At 43.0% G+C, this 18790-nt stretch overlaps 1 long non-coding RNA gene across 1 annotated transcript; it reads right to left on the minus strand.

Annotated features, from left to right (window-relative positions):
- Positions 1–4137: 4137 nt before the first annotated feature.
- On the minus strand, positions 4138–17589 carry LOC133237395 (uncharacterized). The gene is made up of 3 exons (XR_009733175.1): positions 17333–17589; positions 4768–4826; positions 4138–4499 (listed from the first exon to the last, which is right to left on the minus strand). It is a non-coding gene; the product is annotated as an uncharacterized LOC133237395 (long non-coding RNA).
- Positions 17590–18790: the final 1201 nt, after the last annotated feature.

The raw sequence follows: 18790 nt of genomic DNA on the forward strand, positions 1-18790 counted from the left end.
GTTGGTGATGGATAGGGAGGCCTGGCGTGCTGCAGTCCATGGGGTTGCAAAGAGTCGGACACAACTGAGCGGCGGAACTGAACTGAACTAATGAAAAATGTATGAGAGTCGTAGTTGCTCTATACCCTCATCCACATGTGGGACAGTTTTTATAAGATTAGTCTTTCTAATGGGTATGTAGTTGTGTTAACTTGCATTTCCTCAGTGACAAATAACGTTAAGGATCTCTGTGTGTCTGTGTGTATATGTGAGGTACTCAAATCTTTTGCCCATTTCCCCGCTACGTTATCCAGTGTTTTTTTTTTTTAATGAGGATGTCTAGGAAAGATTTGGCATTCAAGTTACCCATTTCCTTATGTTGAATACTTTGGCTCAGAAAATGATAAGCTAACCTCTTTGATCTCTGCCAAACTTGAGGAGACTCATACTTTCTGTATAATAAGAATCTGTTCTGGACTACTCGATCCGATCATCTAGTACGTTAGAGGTCCTCTATCTCTATACATGTATCTTTTCTGCTAGGACACGTGCTGTTCGTTAAAATGTTATGACAATTTGGCCGTTGTTGTTTAGTCACTAAGCTGTGTCTGACTATTTTTTGACCCTCTGGACTGTACCTGACAGGCTCCTCTGTCCCTGGGATTTCTCAGGCAAGAATACTGGAGTGGGCTTCCATTTCTTCCTCCAGGGAATCTTCGTGATCCAAAGATTGAACCTACGTCTCTTGCATTGGCAGGTGGATTCTTTACCATTGAGCCACCTGGTACCATCTTTATATCACATGTGTTGTAGTAGATACTATTAATGTTATTGGAGACATGAACACTAGAATTAGTGCAGGGGCTTTCAATAGAAAGTCCCCTTGCAACCAATGTAGAATGGAAGAAAGGTTTTTTGTGTGTTTTGTTTTTATGGAAATTTTATTAGGAGATCAGTCCTGGGTGTTCTTTGGAAGGAATGATGCTAAAGCTGAAACTCCTCATGCGAAGAGTTGACTCATTGGACAAGACCCTGATGCTGGGAGGGATTGGGGGCAGGAGGAGAAGGGGACGACAGAGGATGAGATGGCTGGATGGCATCACTGACTCGATGGACATGAGTCTGAGTGAACTCGGGGAGTTGGTGATGAACAGGGAGGCCTGGTGTGCTGCGATTCATGGGGTCGCAAAGAGTCGGACACGACTGAGTGACTGAACTGAACTGAACTGAAGGACAGAATGTCAACTTAGAAAATTTTCTCCAACTGCAACTATTAGTAAATGAGATATTGCCAGCATAAATCTAGAGGGTACTTTTTTTAGGGGGTACTTTTAAAAGTGGCTTCCCTGGTAGCTCAGATGGTGAAGAATCTGCCTGCAATGTGGGGGACCTGGGTTTGATCCTCCATGGGGAAGATCCCCTGGAGAAGGGAATGGCTACCCACTCCAGTATTGTTGCCTGAAGAATTCCATGGACAGAGGAGCCTGGCAGCTACAGTCCATGGGGTCACAGAGAGTCGGACAAGACTGAGTGAATAACATGTTTAAAATACTTTATATTTACACTTAGTTTTTAGAATTATCTATTTAAAACAAGAAAGGTAACTTGAAAAACAGTTAAGCTCTCTTTTCTCATTCTCATCCTCAGGGTAGATTCTTTTTTTTTTTTTTTTTTTACTGTGCTGCATGTTATGTGGACCAACAAGGGATGGAATCACCTGCACCCTTGCATTGGAACCATGGGGTCTTAATCACTGGACCACCAGGCAAGTCCTAGGGGAGAGTCTTTGGACCCTACAGACAGTGACCGATATCTCCTTCCTCTCAATCTTGAATAGCTGCCTCTGAGTTGTACACATAATTGGACTTTGAAATTAATGCGTGAGTGTCTGCTCAGTCATGTCCAACTCTTCCTGACCCCATGGACCGTAGCCCTCCAGGCTCCTCTGTCCATGGGATTTCCCAGGCAAGAACACTGGAGTAGGCTGCCCTTCCCTCCTCCAGGTTTGAAATCAATACTACCTGATAAAATCCAGAGGAAAAAGATGGGAGTCGCATCCAAAATAATAGTGATTATCTATTTTTCCAACTATTGCAGATGTCTGTGTGCGCATGTGTGTATTGGGTGGGGGGTGGGTTGTTAAAGATTTGCCCTGAATAGAGGAGAGGATTTCTGCTCTCCCAGAGGCCGTGTATTTACTTCTTTTCTCTCTCATTTTCTTTCTTCATCCTCCCTTTCTCTTCCCCAAGGCAAGAACAGTTATTTACTTAATTAGGGAGGAGAGCCTGACAGTCCTAAAGCCAGGTGGGCTCAGCCCTGAGAATCCTTTTTAGACGGCCTCCCCCAGGGCGCTGCGGGTTCACTGTGAGTCCAGGTTCTCATCGGTGAGCTGGCAGGCGTGTCTGCCCTTCCACAGGCCCTGACAGGCCTCTGTTCTCTCAAAACCAGCTTCTTACCCTGTTCCCTGTTCCCGGGTGGAAAAGTCAGCTCGGCTGTTCACATGTGGCTACTTATCTTCAATTCACAGTGGGTGGGGCTCTGCCGGAGGTAGGCGGAGTAGGTCTCAGGAAAATGCTTTTCACTTCAAACCTAGCGTTAGTACTAATATAGTTTAGGATCCACATGTCTTCCGTCTACAGGGGATTTGAGCCATGGCCTTTGAGATTCAAAAAAAAGAAAAGAAAGCTTGGGGTGACGTCTGTGAAAGTGCGGCTTCATTCTGCTCCCCCGGGGAGGCGTGGCCCAGGTCACGTGTCCAGGGCCCGCTCTGTGCTTTTGCTCCACCCTCTCTGATAGGCGGTCAAAACCAGACTCCCTCCTCTCTCCCCTGACACTTGAATAGTGAGATATCTTGTAAAAAGTCTAGGTGTTACGCAAGCATTTACTGAGACTTGCAGAAAAACAAAGGAAAGCATAAGTAAAAAGGAAAGAAAGAAAGTAGATTTTAAGGTAGAGAAGGCTGATTCGAAAGCATTAGAGTTATGGTTTGATAACATGCTGTTAACTTGAGTATCTACCTCAGCAATTTTTCCTAAAGAATGGATAAAGGTGACTCAAGAAAGGGGAGCAGATCTTTAAACCCAATAAATCTGGTTTTTTTTTTTTTTCCTAAAGCAGATGCCTTCTGCTTTTATTTACTGAGTTAAAAACACATATCATATTTTTATGGCATGCATTTTTGGCCTCACGCTGTATTTTCTTCCTGTTTAGGATCGTAACCACAGTGGTTCTGCCAACCACAGTCCTTTTCAGGAATGTTGTTGTTGTTTAGCTGCTAAGCTGTGTCCAACTCTTTGCAGCCTCCTAGACTGTAGCATGCCAGGCTCTTCTGTCCTCCACTAGCTCCTGGAGTTTACTCAAATTCATATCCATTGAATCAGTGATGCTTTCTAACCATCTCGTCTTCTGCTGCCCTCTTCTCCTTTGGCCTTCAGTCTTTCCCAGCATCAGGGACTCACTGATCTTGAACTGAGGACTAATCTGTTCAAGCTTAACATAGATCCTAGTTGTTGATGCTTCTACAAAGCCTGAACCTCAGTGAGCAAGAATGATTTCTTAAGTTATTTCAAATAATGTCAAATGAAATTCTAAGTCACCTATAATCCTTGTGCATTTTCTTTAAGTTGTCTTTCTTTCTATACTTATATTTTTTCAATACTCTGTGCAATGAGTACTTTAAAAATATTTGACACTTGGGATTAAGCTGTTCACAACTTCAAAGCATGAGCTTGAGCAACCTGCGAGGCAGACTCTGTCTAGGAAGACAGCTTGCTGAGATTAAAAAACAATGATTAAAGAACTATAGAGAATAGATTTATGGACATAGGGAGGGGCAGGAGAGGGTGAGATGTAAGGAAAGAGTTAACAAGGTAACTTACATTACCATATGGAAAATAGATAGCCAATGGGCATTTGCTGTATGGCTCTGGAAACTCAAGCAGAGGCTTTGTATCAACCTAGAGGGGTGGGATGAGGAGGGAAATGGGAGGGAGCTTCAAAGGGGAGGAGATATATGTATACCTATGGCTGATTCATGTGGAGGTTTGACAGAAAACAACAAAATTCTGTAAAGCAATTATCCTTCAATAAAAAATAAATTAAAAAAAAAACCTAGGAAACCTGATTCTGCCAAACAGCTTGACAATTGTGAATAATTTATTTAATCTCTGTAGTCATTCATTTACTAGAAGACTCTTGAGAGTCCCTTGGACTGCAAGGAGATCCAACCAGTCCATTCTGAAGGAGATCAGCCCTGGGATTTCTTTGGAAGGAATGATGCTAAAGCTGAAACTCCAGTACTTTGGCCACCTCATGCAAAGAGTTGACTCATTGGAAAACACTCTGATGCTGGGAGGGATTGGGGGCAGGAGGAGAAGGGGATGACAGAGGATAAGATGGCTGGATGGCATCAATGACTTGATGGACGTGAGTCTGAGTGAACTCCAGGAGTTGGTGATGGACAGGGAGGCCTGGCGTGCTGCGATTCATGGGGTTGCAAAGAGTCGGACACGACTGAGTGACTGGAAAAAAAAAAAAAATGACCCAGTCATTTCAGTCTCTATGATCCTTTCCAATTCAGAATATTTGAATAGATGCTGTTTTAAAATACTCTGGTGTTTCTCATGAAGCCCTTTCACATACACATATCATTTTGTCTTCAAGAGAATCATTAAAGTAGATAAGGCTGGTCTTTGGAGAATAGATAAAGAAGTTGGGTATCCTTTTAACTAAGATGATAACTAAGTGGTAACTAGGATTGTGGGAAATTAGGTGATTGGCAGTGATTACCTGTGTGATAAATGGCAGAACTGGAACAAGAACTCGGGTCTTCTGACTGCAGCAAATACCTGTGTAGGCCACAAAAAGATGCAAGAGAAAGTGTAACTATTTGGAATCACTAATTATCTGCAAGTATTACTTCTGCTGGTGATAATGCCCTTTACTCAAACCACACTAACTCAAAGTAAAAGTAAATACCAGAAATAAAAGTAATAAAATGGCCAGTGCTTTATTGTAGTATGAGTATGGGGTAATTACAAGGGATTGAAAGAAAACAGCTGAGCTCCGGGTGGGTGAGTTTGAGGCTGCAGTGTGGAGGAAAGTTATGATTCAGTTATGGCCACTCCTTACCAGAAATGTAGTGATAAGGTATAAGCGGTAGGGGACAAAGCCATGAGGAAATGCCAAGAAGTAGGAAACTCTGACTACTTCTTGTTGTTGAGTCATTAAGTCGTGTCCTACTCTTTTGTGACCCCATGGACTGTAACCTGCCAGGCTCCTCTGTTCATGGGATTTCCCAGGCAAGCATACTGGAGTGGGTTGCCATTTCCTTCTCTGAGGGATCTTCCCAACCCAGGGATCAAACCGCATCTCTTGCATTGGCAGGCAGATTCTTTACTGCTGTGCCCCCTGGGAAGCCCTAAGGCTTGGTGAAAGTGAACATGAAGTCGCTCAGTCGTGTCCATGTGACCCCATGGACTGTAGCCTACCAGGCTCCTCCCTCCATGGGATTCTCCAGGCAAGAGTACTGGAGTGAGTTGCCATTTTCCTCCTCCAGGGGATCTTCCCGACCCAGAGATTGAACCTGGGTCTCCCGCATTCCAGGCGGATGCTTTAACCTCTAAGCCACCAGGGAAGCCACAAGGGCTGTATAGTCCATGGAATTCTCCAGGCCAGAATGCTGGAGTTGGGTAGCCTATCCCTTCTCCAGGGGATCTTCCCGACCCAGGGATCAAACCGCATCTCTTGCATTGGCAGGCAGATACTTTACCACTGAGCCCCCTGGGAAGCCCTAAAGCTAGGTAAAGGAGAAGAACTCGGAGACTAAAACTATTTGAAAAATAATAGCATATGAAAAACACAATTATGACCATGCTGAAAAGAATGAAGACTAGGGAGAGATAAAAACTTGGTGATTGGATTACAATAAAAATGTTTGTAACTACCAACTGCATGCCAAAATGTAGGGACTTCCCTGGTGGGCCAGTGGTTAAGACGCTACACTTCCGATGCAGGGCATGTGGGTTCAGTTCCTGGTTGGGGACCTAAGATCCTCCATGCCGAGGGCAACTAAGCCTACACACTGCAATGAAGACCCTGCACAGCCAAAAAGAAAAAAGTGATACGAAAATAAAAATTTTAAAAAAAGTGATATGATTTAGGATGTGACACTTAAAAATTAAGGGGTAAAGGGTATGATGTATGAAACCTACTCCCAAATAGCTCAGAAAAAATATGTGTGCGTGCGTGCATGCGTGTGTGTGTGTGTGTGTGTGTGTGTGTGTGTGTGTGTAGCTTGAACCAGAATACTTTCTGCTTTCTGCTGCTCTCTGACACAATCATTCTTGATTGGGGAATAAAACCCTTCCCAGTTCCTTAAAGATACGGAAAATCAGCAAAGGTTATAGAGAGAAAGTATTAGCAATGTTTATGTCGTGGTACGTGGCCCCACTCCTGAGAGTGATGAACTAAACTCCTATGTGGTTCAAGGTTTCCCTCAAGACCAACTGAGCTAATGAATGAGCAAGTACTTGGTAAAGACAATGGAACAATAAAAAATGAAAGTATTGCTGAACTGTGGTGATATAACTAACTATCAGGTATACACAGTTATTACTATTAAGCTAAAAGACAGTCAAAGTTAGCATTGGAAAATAAATCATCAGATTTGTTTTTTTAATACTATAAGCGCATAATAGGCAATTTAGCTGCCCTAATCCTAATGGATACAAATCCACTGTTGTTTTCTCTTCACAATGACTCATGAAGTGTGCTTGCCAGAGCTGCTGTAACAAAGTATCACAAACCAGGTGGCTGACACAACAGAAATGTATTGTATCACAGTTTTGTCCTTGGAAGCCCCAGATCAAAGTTCCAGTAAGGTTAGTTCCTCCTGTGAGGGAAGGATCTATTTCAGGCCTTTCTCCTTGACTTATGGATGCCTGGGTCGGGAAGATCCCCTGGAGGAGGGCATGGAAACCCACTCCAGTATTCTTGCCTGGAGAATCCCATGGAGAGAGAAGCCTGGTGGGCTACGGTCCATAAGGTCACAAAGGGTCAGACATGACTGAAGTGACTTAGCACACACGCAAGTCTTCTCCCTACGTCTCTTCACGTCATCTTTTTCTATGAATGTCTGTGCCCAAATTCCCTCTCCTTATAAGAACACCAGTCATATTGGACTAAGGTCCACTCTAGTTATCTCATTTTAACTGGTCCACCTCTGTAAAGACCCTCTCTATATATTCTGGGATACTGGGGGTAAGAACTTCAACACATGAATTTGGGGGCAAAACCCACGATACGAAGAATAGTTTCTTTTGTGAGTATAGGTGCAAAGTCCTTTTCTTAAAGAACAAATTCTTTGATGAGCCATTGATTTTAGTGAAAGATGATTCTTCCTTTGTCACTCTTTCAATTTCAAGGCATGTCTCATTTCCACTGCTAGATCTATCTCACTGAAATGGGGAAAAAGAGAGGAGGTTGACCTCCAGAGTACTGGAAGGACTGATGTTGAAGCTGAAGCTCCAATACTTTGGCCTCCTGATACAAAAAGCCAACTCACTGCAACTCACTGATATTGAGGGTATCAGGAGAAGAGGGTGACAGAGGATGAGGTGGTTGGATGGCATCACCTACTCAATGAACATGAGTTTGAGCAAGCTCCAGGAAATAGTGGAGGACAATGACGTCTGGCATGCTGCAATCTATGGTGTCTCAAAGAGTAGCACGTGACTTAGTAGCTGAACAACAACCACCACCACGATATTACAGGATTGGCGGTGAATTCAAAACCTACCAAATGGTTTTCCAGGCATACGCAATAGGTATTCCAATATACCTATTGGAAAGGTATGTAATAATAGGTGAGAACTCATTTTACCGCTTTGTGTAAGAGTGTAAAAAATGGAAATGGTGTGGTTGTGGCTGAAGTCAGGCTGCTGGCTGAGCTACAAAACACAGTGCAATCAGGAGCCTCCAAGGCTGGGTGCCCATCAGTATAAAAAAGAAAATATAAAATATTTTCATAACGAACATATCAGCGACAGAACACTTACAAATACAAGATATCAATACGTTCTGTTGGAGAGCACACTCTTTAAGAGACACATGTCATTGAAGAAACCTTTTTTGTGTGTGGCTGGATTATCTAGAAATCTGAGAATTATTCTAGTCATTTATCTTTCACCATTAAACTAAAACTTTTTTCGGTTTTAATAAGAGCGTTTCAGCTAAAATATTCATGGCAGCAACCAGCCTTTTCCATTGTTTGCTGAGTACACCCCCAAAGCTTAAAATATAGTCCTCATTTTCATCTGTCATGTATTAACATGTGCTCTCCGCCTTAACTGCGGGCAATTACTGAAAATGTCTTTGAGGCAGTAAGACAGGTTGTACCTAATTCTCTTCTTCTGACTCTGTGGAGTTTCATGATAAACCCTGGAAGTAAAAAGGGGTGGGAGGAAGGGAAGCCCCCAATCCTTTTTATGAAATCTTCCTCCCATGTTTTTTCAAATAGCAACCAGTTTAATTATAAGTTGTAAGCTTCTCCTGCTGCCAACAATTGCTAAATAATAATGACAGCACTCAGTGCTTCTCAGTGAAGCACACATGAGAGGCTCTGAAATAATCCTCAGGAAAGACTGGAGAGTGTGTGGTGCCGGCTTCACGCCCGTGGCCGTGCGTGGGAGCAGAGGCATGGAAGTCAAATCCTCAGAGTCGACCTTCTGCAGCAGCCTGATGGCAGCCCATGCACTTCTTTATTTAGGAAGGGCTTTCCACTGTGTGTTAGCCACTCAGGCGTGTCTGACTCTTTGCGACCCCATGGACTGTAGCCCACCAGGCTCCTCTGTCCATGGAATTCTCCAGGCAAGAATACTGGAGTGGGTTACCATTTCCTTCTCCGGAGGATCCTCCTGACCCAGGGATTGAACCTGGGTCTCCTGCACTGCAAGTGGGTTCCTTACCTTCTGAGCCACGTATAGTCCATGGAATTATCCAGGCCAGAATACTGGAGTGGGTTACCTTTCCCTTCTCCAGAGGATTTTCCCAACCCAGGGATTGAATCCAGGTCTCCTGCATTGCAGGTAGATTCTTTACCAGCTGAACCTTCCACTCTATAGGGCTTCCGGGATGGCTCAGATGCTAAAGAATCTGCCTGCAATGCAGGAGATTCAGGTTCGATTCCTGGGTCAGGAAGATCTCCTAGAGAAGGAAATGGCTACTCACCGTAGTATTCTTGCCTGGGAATTCCCATGGACAGAGGAACCTGGTCGGCTACACTCCAGGGGGTCACAGAGAGTCGGACACGACTGAGCGAGTAAAGCACACGCTTTCACTGTATAAGAGCTGAAAATGTACCGGTGGGCTTAAACCAACAATAAGCAACAGTAAGGTGGTGACAATCACTGAATCCTAGTTGAGTTGAATTATTGGTACAATAAATATAATGAGAAGGAAAGAATCTAGTATTTCCTGAACCCTTGCTTAGTGACAAGGTCAGCGCTTGGCCAACTTTAAAGTGTGTATGAATCACTCAAGGCATCTTTTTATTTTTTCAAGTCGTTTCTGATGTGTTTCAAGATTATTTTATTTAGTCATTTATTTAGCTGCACTGGGGTCTGTGGGATCCTTAGTTCCCTTGCCAGGGATCGAACCAGCACCCCCTGCAGTGGAAGCCAGGAGTCCTAACTACTGGACCGCCAGGCAAGCTCCAGCTAGGGCATTCTCTTAACAAGCATGTTCAGATTCAGCAGGCCTGGGGCAGGGCCTGAGATTTGCACTTTTACCAGATTCTCAGTGACTGCTACTTTCTGGTCCCCAGACCATAGTGTGTGCAGCAAAAGCCTAGATCCTTCATATTTAGTACTTACAATAAATTTGAGAGACTTAAAAATTAATATATGAGGAAACCTGAAATTGATTTATAGCAAAGTTCCTATTCTTTCCAGTACTCTAATAATACCCAATAAGAGTAACAAATGCTTTAATTTTTTTAAATTAGTGTCTCAAAAATGCCTGGTCACCTGTGATATTTGTCTAAATTTCAGATCTTCAGGTCCTACCTCAGTCTATCATACTGAAATTTCTAGATGATGTGCCTAGGAAAATGTGTTTTAAACGGATACCTCGCTTGATTCTCACGATCAGGAAAGTTTAGGAAACAATGATTATCTAGGTGACACTGTAGTTTTGCAGCTTACGTGAGGAACTCTGGTATTCTATGGTTATTTCTGAGTTTAAGCAGAACCATACCCGCTGGGGACCTTTAATGCATTTCAACTTCACAGAGAAGGGCTGCCGGGACACACAGAGTGAAACTTGTCGGTTTCATGATGAAAGGGATAGGTTTGAACCTGTATCTTATAACAGGGTGCTAAAGTACAGTATCTAATTATGTCACTCTTAATTGTAAGGTGAAAGCAACAACAGCCACAACGTTTTCTTTGCCTCTTTATCAGGTGAATGATCTTTGCCACCAATCCAATTACAGAGGGTCAGTATTCTAAAATAAAAGCTCACTGGGATAATATCTCCCATATCCAAAAGACATGGTTAACTTTTTTAGTAGCAACTCTCAGTGCGATCAGAATAAGGTTGGTTATTTATCTATGCTTTGAAAAGTTTACTTTGCACCAAGGAGATGACCCATAAATATTTCACTATAGCTCTGAGCAGGAAATGAAAGGCCAAAGTAGACTTTTTAAAGTAAACATTGAGTTACTTCTTTTAGATCACTGATAGTATTTCTAACTTAAAGAAAAACAAAACACATTCAATGTATGTTATTCAAAGGCACTTTAGAATCTTGGTATAGTTAATGTACTTATGAAATATAATTTATTAGCTTGATACATTCTGTTACTAATGGAACCTAATAATTTGATAACTGGAAGACCTTAGAATTTCTTACATATTTCTATATTTTCAGGAAAATCTAATTATATATGACCAACTTTCAAATGAAATATTACATTTTCTTTTTAAAATTAACAGGATATTTCAAATATGTCAGAAGACTTGTATACTGAAATCTTCCTATGACACAGTTCACTAAGCATAGAATTTGTTTCAGAGAAGTGCAACCAATATAAATATTAGTCATTTGGAGACACTCCACTTAGATTTGAAACCTAGATTGTGCCAGTTACATAACTTTTCTGAGCCTTCATTTCCTCATCTATGAAATAGGGACATTTCCTTGTTGAGTTGTATTAGACTAGAGGTACATGAAGAGACAATGGCAACCCACTCAGTACTCTTGCCTGGAAAATCTCATGGGCGGAGGAGCCTGGTAGGCTGCAGTCCATGGGGTCACTAAGAGCTGGGCACGACTGAGCAACTTCACATTCACTTTACACTTTCATGCATTGGAGAAGGAAATGGCAACCCACTCCAGTATTCTTGCTTGGAGAATCCCAGGGACAGAGGAGCCTAGTGGGCTGCTGTCTATGGGGTCTCACAGAATCGGACACAACTGAAGTAACTTAGCAGCAGCAGCGGCAGATGAAGAGGCAAGCACATGGTAGGTGATTAATGAATGGTAATAATAAAATAAGGCATCATTGCTAAACTACCAAAAGAACTTTTTTAAAGTGATAGGGGCTTCCCTGATGGCTCAGTGGTGAAGAATCTGCCTGCCAGTGCAGAGGACTGGAAGGAAAGTTATGACCAACCTAGACAGCATATTCGGAGAAGGCAATGGCACCCAACTCCAGTACTCTTGCCTGGAAAATCCCATGGACGGAGGAACCTGGTAGGCTGCAGTCCATGGGGTCGCTAAGAGTCAGACACGATTTAGCAACTTCACTTTCACTTTTCACTTTCATGCATTGGAGAAGGAAATGGCAACCCACTCCAGTGTTCTTGCCTGGACAATCCCAGGGACGGGGGAGCCTCGTGGGCTGCCGTCTCTGGAGTCGCACAGAGTCGGACACAACTGAAGCGACTTAGCAGCAGCAGACAGTATATTAAAAAGCAGAGACATTACTTTGCCAACAAAGGTCCATCTAGTCAAAGCTGTGGTTTATTCCAGTACTCATGTATGGATGTGAGAACTGGATTATAAAGAAAGCTGAGCGCCAAAGAACTGATGCTTTTGAACTGTGGTGTTGGAGAAGACTCTTGGGAGTCCCTTGCACTTCAAGGAGATCTAACCAGTCCATCCTAAAGGAGATCAGTCCTGGGTGTTCATTGGAAGGACTGATGCTGAGGCTGAAATTCCAATACTTTTGCCATCTGACTAGAACTGACTCATTGGAAAAGACCCTGATGCTAGGAAAGATTGAGGGCAGGAGGAGAAGGGGACAACAGAGGATGAGATAGTTGGATGGCATCACCAACTCAATGGACATGAGTTTGAGCAAGCTCTGGGAGTTGGTGATGGACAGGCAGGCCTGGTGTGCTGAAGTCCATGGGGTCGCAAAGAGTCGGACAGGACTGAGCAACTCAACTGAACTGCACTCACTGGGAGGATCCCACACGCCACAGGGCAGCGAGGCCTGTGCGCCACGACTACTGAGCCTGTACTCTGGAGCCCAGGGGCCGCAACTACTGAGCCTATGTGCTGCAGCTACTGAAGCCCGCGCGCCCTATGGCCCGTGCTCCGCGACAAGAGAAGCCACCGCAATGAGAAGCTCATTCACTGTACCTAGCAAGCAGAGCCCACAATTAGAGAGTAGCTCACCACAACTAAAGAATAGCCTGTGTAGCAACAAAGACACAGCACACACAAAAGAAAATAAAATTATTTTGTAAAAAGTGATAATAATCTGTCTAGCAAAGTTCCTGCATAGGTATTTCCTCCACTGGATCATAGTGGAGTCACGTGATGTCTGTGTGTGCGTTCTAAGTCACTTCAGCCCGACTCTTGTTGATCGACTCTTTGTGACCCCATGGACTGTAACCCGCCAGGCTCCTCTGTTCATGGGATTTCCCAGGCAATCATATTGGAGTGGGTTGCCATTTCCTTCTCCAGGCGATCTTCCCAACCCAGGGATCTTATGTATATCTGTGTATCTGATGTCCTCTGCATTGGCAGATGGATTTTTTACCACTAGGGCCACCTGGTAATCCCCACATGATGTCTACATTTTACTTATTCAAATTCAACTCGATGTACTTGACAAATAAAGGAAAAAATGGAAAGATGGGGGAAAAACCTCCCAATTTAAAATTGTCTAGGCAATTTCAGCCCTATACTCCACTCAATGAGCATGAATATTCTCGTGTACATTGTAAAATGAGAATGTGAGTCTTTATTGGTTTTGCTTCCAACAGGCCTCTCAAAGCATGAACGTTTCACTGTCCAAAGTATAACTCTAGGAACTTGACATATAGCTTTCAGTACAAAATATTCCTAAAGTGCAGCCAATGCCTGCACTTTATCTGGTGTTCAACTGAAGAAACAATTCTCCATTTCAAAGCTGGAGGGAAGCCGACTTTATCGGAACTGTTGAGAAATACTGTCTGTCTTTGAAGTAACAACTTCCTGAGGCGTTTTCCAGTGTAATGTTTAAAAAATCTTTTGTTTTGAAATAATTTTAGACTTACAGAAGTTGCAAAAAGTTGAAATAATGCTTCAGAAAGATGGTCTCTGCTCTTCACCCAGTTTCTCTGTGTTAACAATTTTCATTTCCATAGCCTAATTATCAAAAGCAGGAGACACAAGTGGGTGTAAGACTCTTCACTAAACGACAAAGCTTATTCAGATTTCACCAGATTTTCTCCATTGTCCTTTTTCTGTCACAGAACCTCATCCGGGCTCCTACCTTTCTTTTATTTTTTCCATTTTCTTGCTCTCCTCCAAACTAGGATGATTCCTCATTTCTCTTATCTTTTATGACTTTGGTCTGTGACTCCATGAAAGTAAAGTAAATGAATCAAGTCATTTTGAAAAATGTCTTAAGTAGGTATTGATGTCTTAGCTAATTCTGTGTAAATTCCAAACCAGGATATTTTATACAGCGGATTATTTATCAATTTGTCATTACACAAGTGCATGTAATAGATGCTATTTACTGGAATGAATATAATTACCCAAGTGATAATGAAGTAACAAACTGTGCTTGCTTTTGGATAGTGACTATTTTAGAGTTGGAATCCTTTCAGATACTGGTGGAAGAATTTGTTGATGGTTCTACATTTCTAACACCTCAAATGAATTGGAGATTCAGCAATTCTGACTTTGGGTACTCATTACCCTTGATTTCTAAATAATCTTTCCGGCTTTATTCAAAAGAAAAATGAGGTAAAATGTTTAGTCAAGTAAGAATCATCTCATACAGAAACTTTTCTAAGCAGTGATCATTTTAACAGTAGTAATTCACTGTTTGGTGCCAGTCTATGCAAAAATATCCTTCAATTATAAACATTAAGTGGGCATAAACTGCAAAGATCACTTCCTTTAGGGAGTTTAAAATATGGTAACAGAAATGGAAAATAATAGTTGAGACCTTCAGTCAGTTCAGTCGCTCAATCATGTCCGACTCTTTGTGACCCCATTAATTGCAGCACGCCAGGCCTCCCTGTCCATCACCAACTCCCAGAGTTCACTTAAACTCATGTCCATAGAGTCGGTGATGCCATCCAGCCATCTCATCCTCTGTCGTCCCCTTCTCCTCCTGCCCCCAATCCTTCCCAGCATCAGAGTCTTTTCCAATGAGTCAACTTTTCACATGAGGTGGCCAAAGTACTGGAGTTTCAGCTTTAGTATCAGCCCTTCCAAAGAACCGGAGAAGGCAATGGCACCCTACTCCAGTACTCTTGCCTGGAAAATCCCATGGATGGAGGAGCCTGGTGGGCTGCAGTCCATGGGGTCGCTAAGAGTCAGACACCACTGAGCAATTTCACTTTCACTTCTCACTTTCGTGCATTGGAGAAGGAAATGGCAACCCACTCCAGTGTTCTTGCCTGGAGAATCCCAGGGACGGGGGAGCCTGGTGGGCTACTGTCTATGGGGTCGCACAGGGTCAGACACGACTTAAGTGACTCAGCAGCAGCAGCAGCAGCTTCCAAAGAACACCCAGGACTGATCTCCTTTAGAATGGATTGGCTGGATCTCCTTGCAGTCCAAGGGACTCTCAAGAGTCTTCTCCAACACCACAGTTCAAAAGCATCAATTCTTTGGCACTCAGCTTTCTTCACAGTCCAACTCTCTCACATCCATACATGACTACTGGAAAAACCATAGCCTTGACTAGACAGATCTTTGTTGGCAAAGTAATGTCTTTGCTTTTTAATATGCTATCTAGGTTGGTCATAACCCTCCTTCCAAGGAGTAAGCATCTTTTAATTTCATGGCTACAATCACCATCTGCCATGATTTTGGAGCCCAAGAGGTTTAAAAAATTTATAAACAGAAGTCAAAGGACAGTAGTCATCAATCTATATATGTATATGTTAACTAATAAAAAGAGAAATTTTTTTATTGCATTTTTGAATATCATTAGCAAAATATAAGATTTTTTTCCCTCAACTTTTGTAAGGTAGGCATGTATGCATGCTAAGGCACTTGGTTGTGGCCGACTCTTTGTGACCCCATGGACTGTAACCCCCCAGGCTCCTCTTTCCATAGGATTCTCCAGGTGAGAATACTGGAGTGTGTCGCCATGCCCTCCTCCAGGGGATCTTCCCCATCCAGAGATCAAACCCATGTCTCTCACATCTTCTCCATTGGTAGGCAGTTTATTTACTGCTTGCATTATGTGGGAAGCCCTTAGTGAGTTATACTGCAAAAAAAAATTGTATGTATCTAGGTTGTAAAATGTGATAATTTAATAAATATACATATTTAAAATGATTACCACAATCAAGTTAATTAACACATCTATTGTCTCACATAGTTACGTGTGTGTGTGTGTATGTGTGTGTGTGTGTGTGTGTGTGTGTATGGTGAGTCTGGAGGACTTCCTGTTTTCAGTTTTTTTTTTTATTTCTATTATTAAGATTTGAAAAAAAAACATTGCTTTATTTAGAGTCTGTTTGTGATTACATATTTTTTTAAACTTTTTATTTTGGGATACATTTATGTTTACAGAAAAGTTGCAAAGATAATCAACAGATTTCTCACATAACCCTCACCAGTTTCTGCTGTTGTTGGCATGTTACATTACCACTGTACTTTGGTTAAAACTAAGAAACTGGCAGGGATACATTTCTATAAATTTGAGATTTTATTTAGATTTCCCCAGTTTTCCCATTAATATCCTCTTTCTGTTGTGGAATACAATTTAGGGAGCCACATGGCATTTAACTGCCATGGTTTTTTAGTCTCTTCCAACCTGTGACACTTCTTTCATCTTGTCTTTTCTGATCTTGTCACTTTTGATAGAAACTGGTTACTGTTTCTATCTTGTTTGTAAAACAAGCCTCAGTTTGGGTTTGTCTGAGGCTTTCTTGCCATTACGTTGAGATGACCCATTTGGGGGCAAGAATTCCAGAGAAGTGTTGCTGTGCCTTTCTGAAGGCATCCTCTCAGGACGTGTAACATTCACATGGTCATTCGGTCAAGGTAACACCCGTCAGGCCTCTCCACTGTCAGGTTAGTGTCCCTCCCTTTCCATCTTCTGTTCTTTGGAAGCAAGTCACCTGTGCAGTCCAGCTGCAAGAGTGGGGAGATTAGCCTCCATCTCCTGTACGGGTGGTTGTCTCCATATATTATTCGGACTTCTTCTACCAGGAAGGTTTGTCTATACAGGACTTTCAATATCTAATGTTACTAAATTATCTAACTGATGATGAAATAATACTATTCATTATTGCACACTTGTTTTGGATAGATACCTATTTAATAGATCCCTACCCTAGTAGGAAGTCTTCCCTGGTGGCTCAGATGGTAAAGCATCTGCTTACAATGCGGGAGGACCCAGGTTCAATCCCTGGGTCAGGAAGATCCTCTGGAGAAGGAAATGGCAACCCACTCCAGGACTCTTGCCTGGAAAATTCCATGGACAGAGGAGCGTGGTAGGCTACATGGGGTCGCAAAGAGTCAGGCACGACTGAGCAACTTCACTCACTCTACCCTAATATATCTTAGTAGGAGAGAGAGGTTAAAAATAAGTAAGCAAGGTTTCCCTGGTGGCTCGGTGGTTAAATAATCCAACACAGGGGACACGGGATCAATCCCTGGTCCGGGAAGATCCCACATGCCACGGAGCAACTAAGCCAGCATGCCGCAACTACCGGAGCCTGCGTACTCCAGGGCCCGTGGTCTGGCAGGAGAAGCCTCCACAACTGCAGACTGCAGCTAGAGAGTAGCCCCAACTAGAGAAAAGCCTGAGCAATAACGAAGACCCAGCAGAGCCAAAAACAAATCAAACATTTAAAAATCTGTTAAAAAATAAGTAAACAGCACCTGCGGTTCTCTTCCGCTCCCTGCTGCCTCCTGTCTTCAGCATGCCTGTCTTCAGTGGTACTAACGGGGCTCCTCAGGGCATTCTCTCACAAAGCAGGGGCCACCTGGGCAGCTGGATCCACAGTCCAGCAGACAAAAAGTGCCAGCTGGGGTGTGAGGGGCACAGGCCTCACGACTTCAGGAGGCACTCAGGGGGCTTCGGCAATTCTACCCAGAAGACTCACCGGGGCTAGAAGTTGACCCTGTTCCAGCACTGGTTACGAGTCTTCTGTATTTACATTGCACATCTGGGGCAAGTACACACATTCATAGTTTTGGCTACATCCATCTGTCTGTCATCTTAAGAAGAAAAGGGGAAAACCCAGCATATCTTGAACTGAAAGCATAGTGATTTTCTGTTCATGAAATTTTCTGTAAGCTTGCTGTTTTACAAGGAACTTATGAGAATTGATTTTTAAGGAATCAATTTTTTCTCTGGCTAACTAAACTTTTTAATTCATTAAAAAACAAGCAAACAGCAAATGAAAACATTACATATTGACATAGTGTTATAAATGATACTCAGTATGTCCTGAGAGAATGGAGTATTTCTGAGGGAGGCAACCTAAGAGAGTGCATTCTGGAATGGTCAAAGGTGTTGACATTTGGCTTCCATGAAAAACCCTTCCAACGATAGAGTGGTCTGGGGACAGGAAATTGTCTATGACGTTCCATGTCAAGTGCCAGCTTGATTGGGCCATAGGGTGCCCAGGGATTTGGTTAAATACTATTTTGAGTATGTCTGGGCTTCCCTGATAGCTCAGTTGGTAAAGAATCCTCCAGGAATGCAGGAGGCCCTGGTTCGATTCTAGGTATGGGAAGATCCCCTAAGAAGAATAGGCTACCCACTCCAATATTCTTGGGCTTCCCTTGTGGCTCAGCTGGTAATGAATCTGCCTGCAATAAGGAAGACCTGGGTTCGATCCCTGGGTTGGGAAGATCCCCTGGAGAAGGGAAAGGCTACCCACTCCAGTATTCTGGCCTGGAGAATTCCAGGGACTGTATAGTCCATGGGGTCACAAAGAGTCGGACAAGACTGAGTGACTTTCAGTTTCACTTTTCACTGAGTGTGTCTATGAAGATGTGTCTGGATGACATTTACATTCCAATGGGGAGACTGAGTAATGCAGGTGCGAGTGGGTTTCATCCAATCTGTGGACAGCCTGAACAGAAACTGAAGGCTGAATGGGGGAGAATCGACTCTCTCTGACTCACTGTGTTAGAGCTGGGACATCCATCTTCTCTTGGACTTGAAGGCTCTCCTATATCTCCAGCTTGCCGACTGCAGTAAAATACATCTCCAGGACAGAAAGAGGGGTGGGGTGGCCCAAATACAAGGAGAAAAGGTAAACTACCATTAGAAGAAGTAGAAAGGAAAAATGATAAACTGCTGAGAAGCCCTGCCCCAGGGGAGTCTTG

This window comes from Bos javanicus, chromosome 24 (genome assembly GCF_032452875.1).
Source record: "Bos javanicus breed banteng chromosome 24, ARS-OSU_banteng_1.0, whole genome shotgun sequence".
Classification (NCBI taxonomy): Eukaryota; Metazoa; Chordata; class Mammalia; order Artiodactyla; family Bovidae; genus Bos; species Bos javanicus.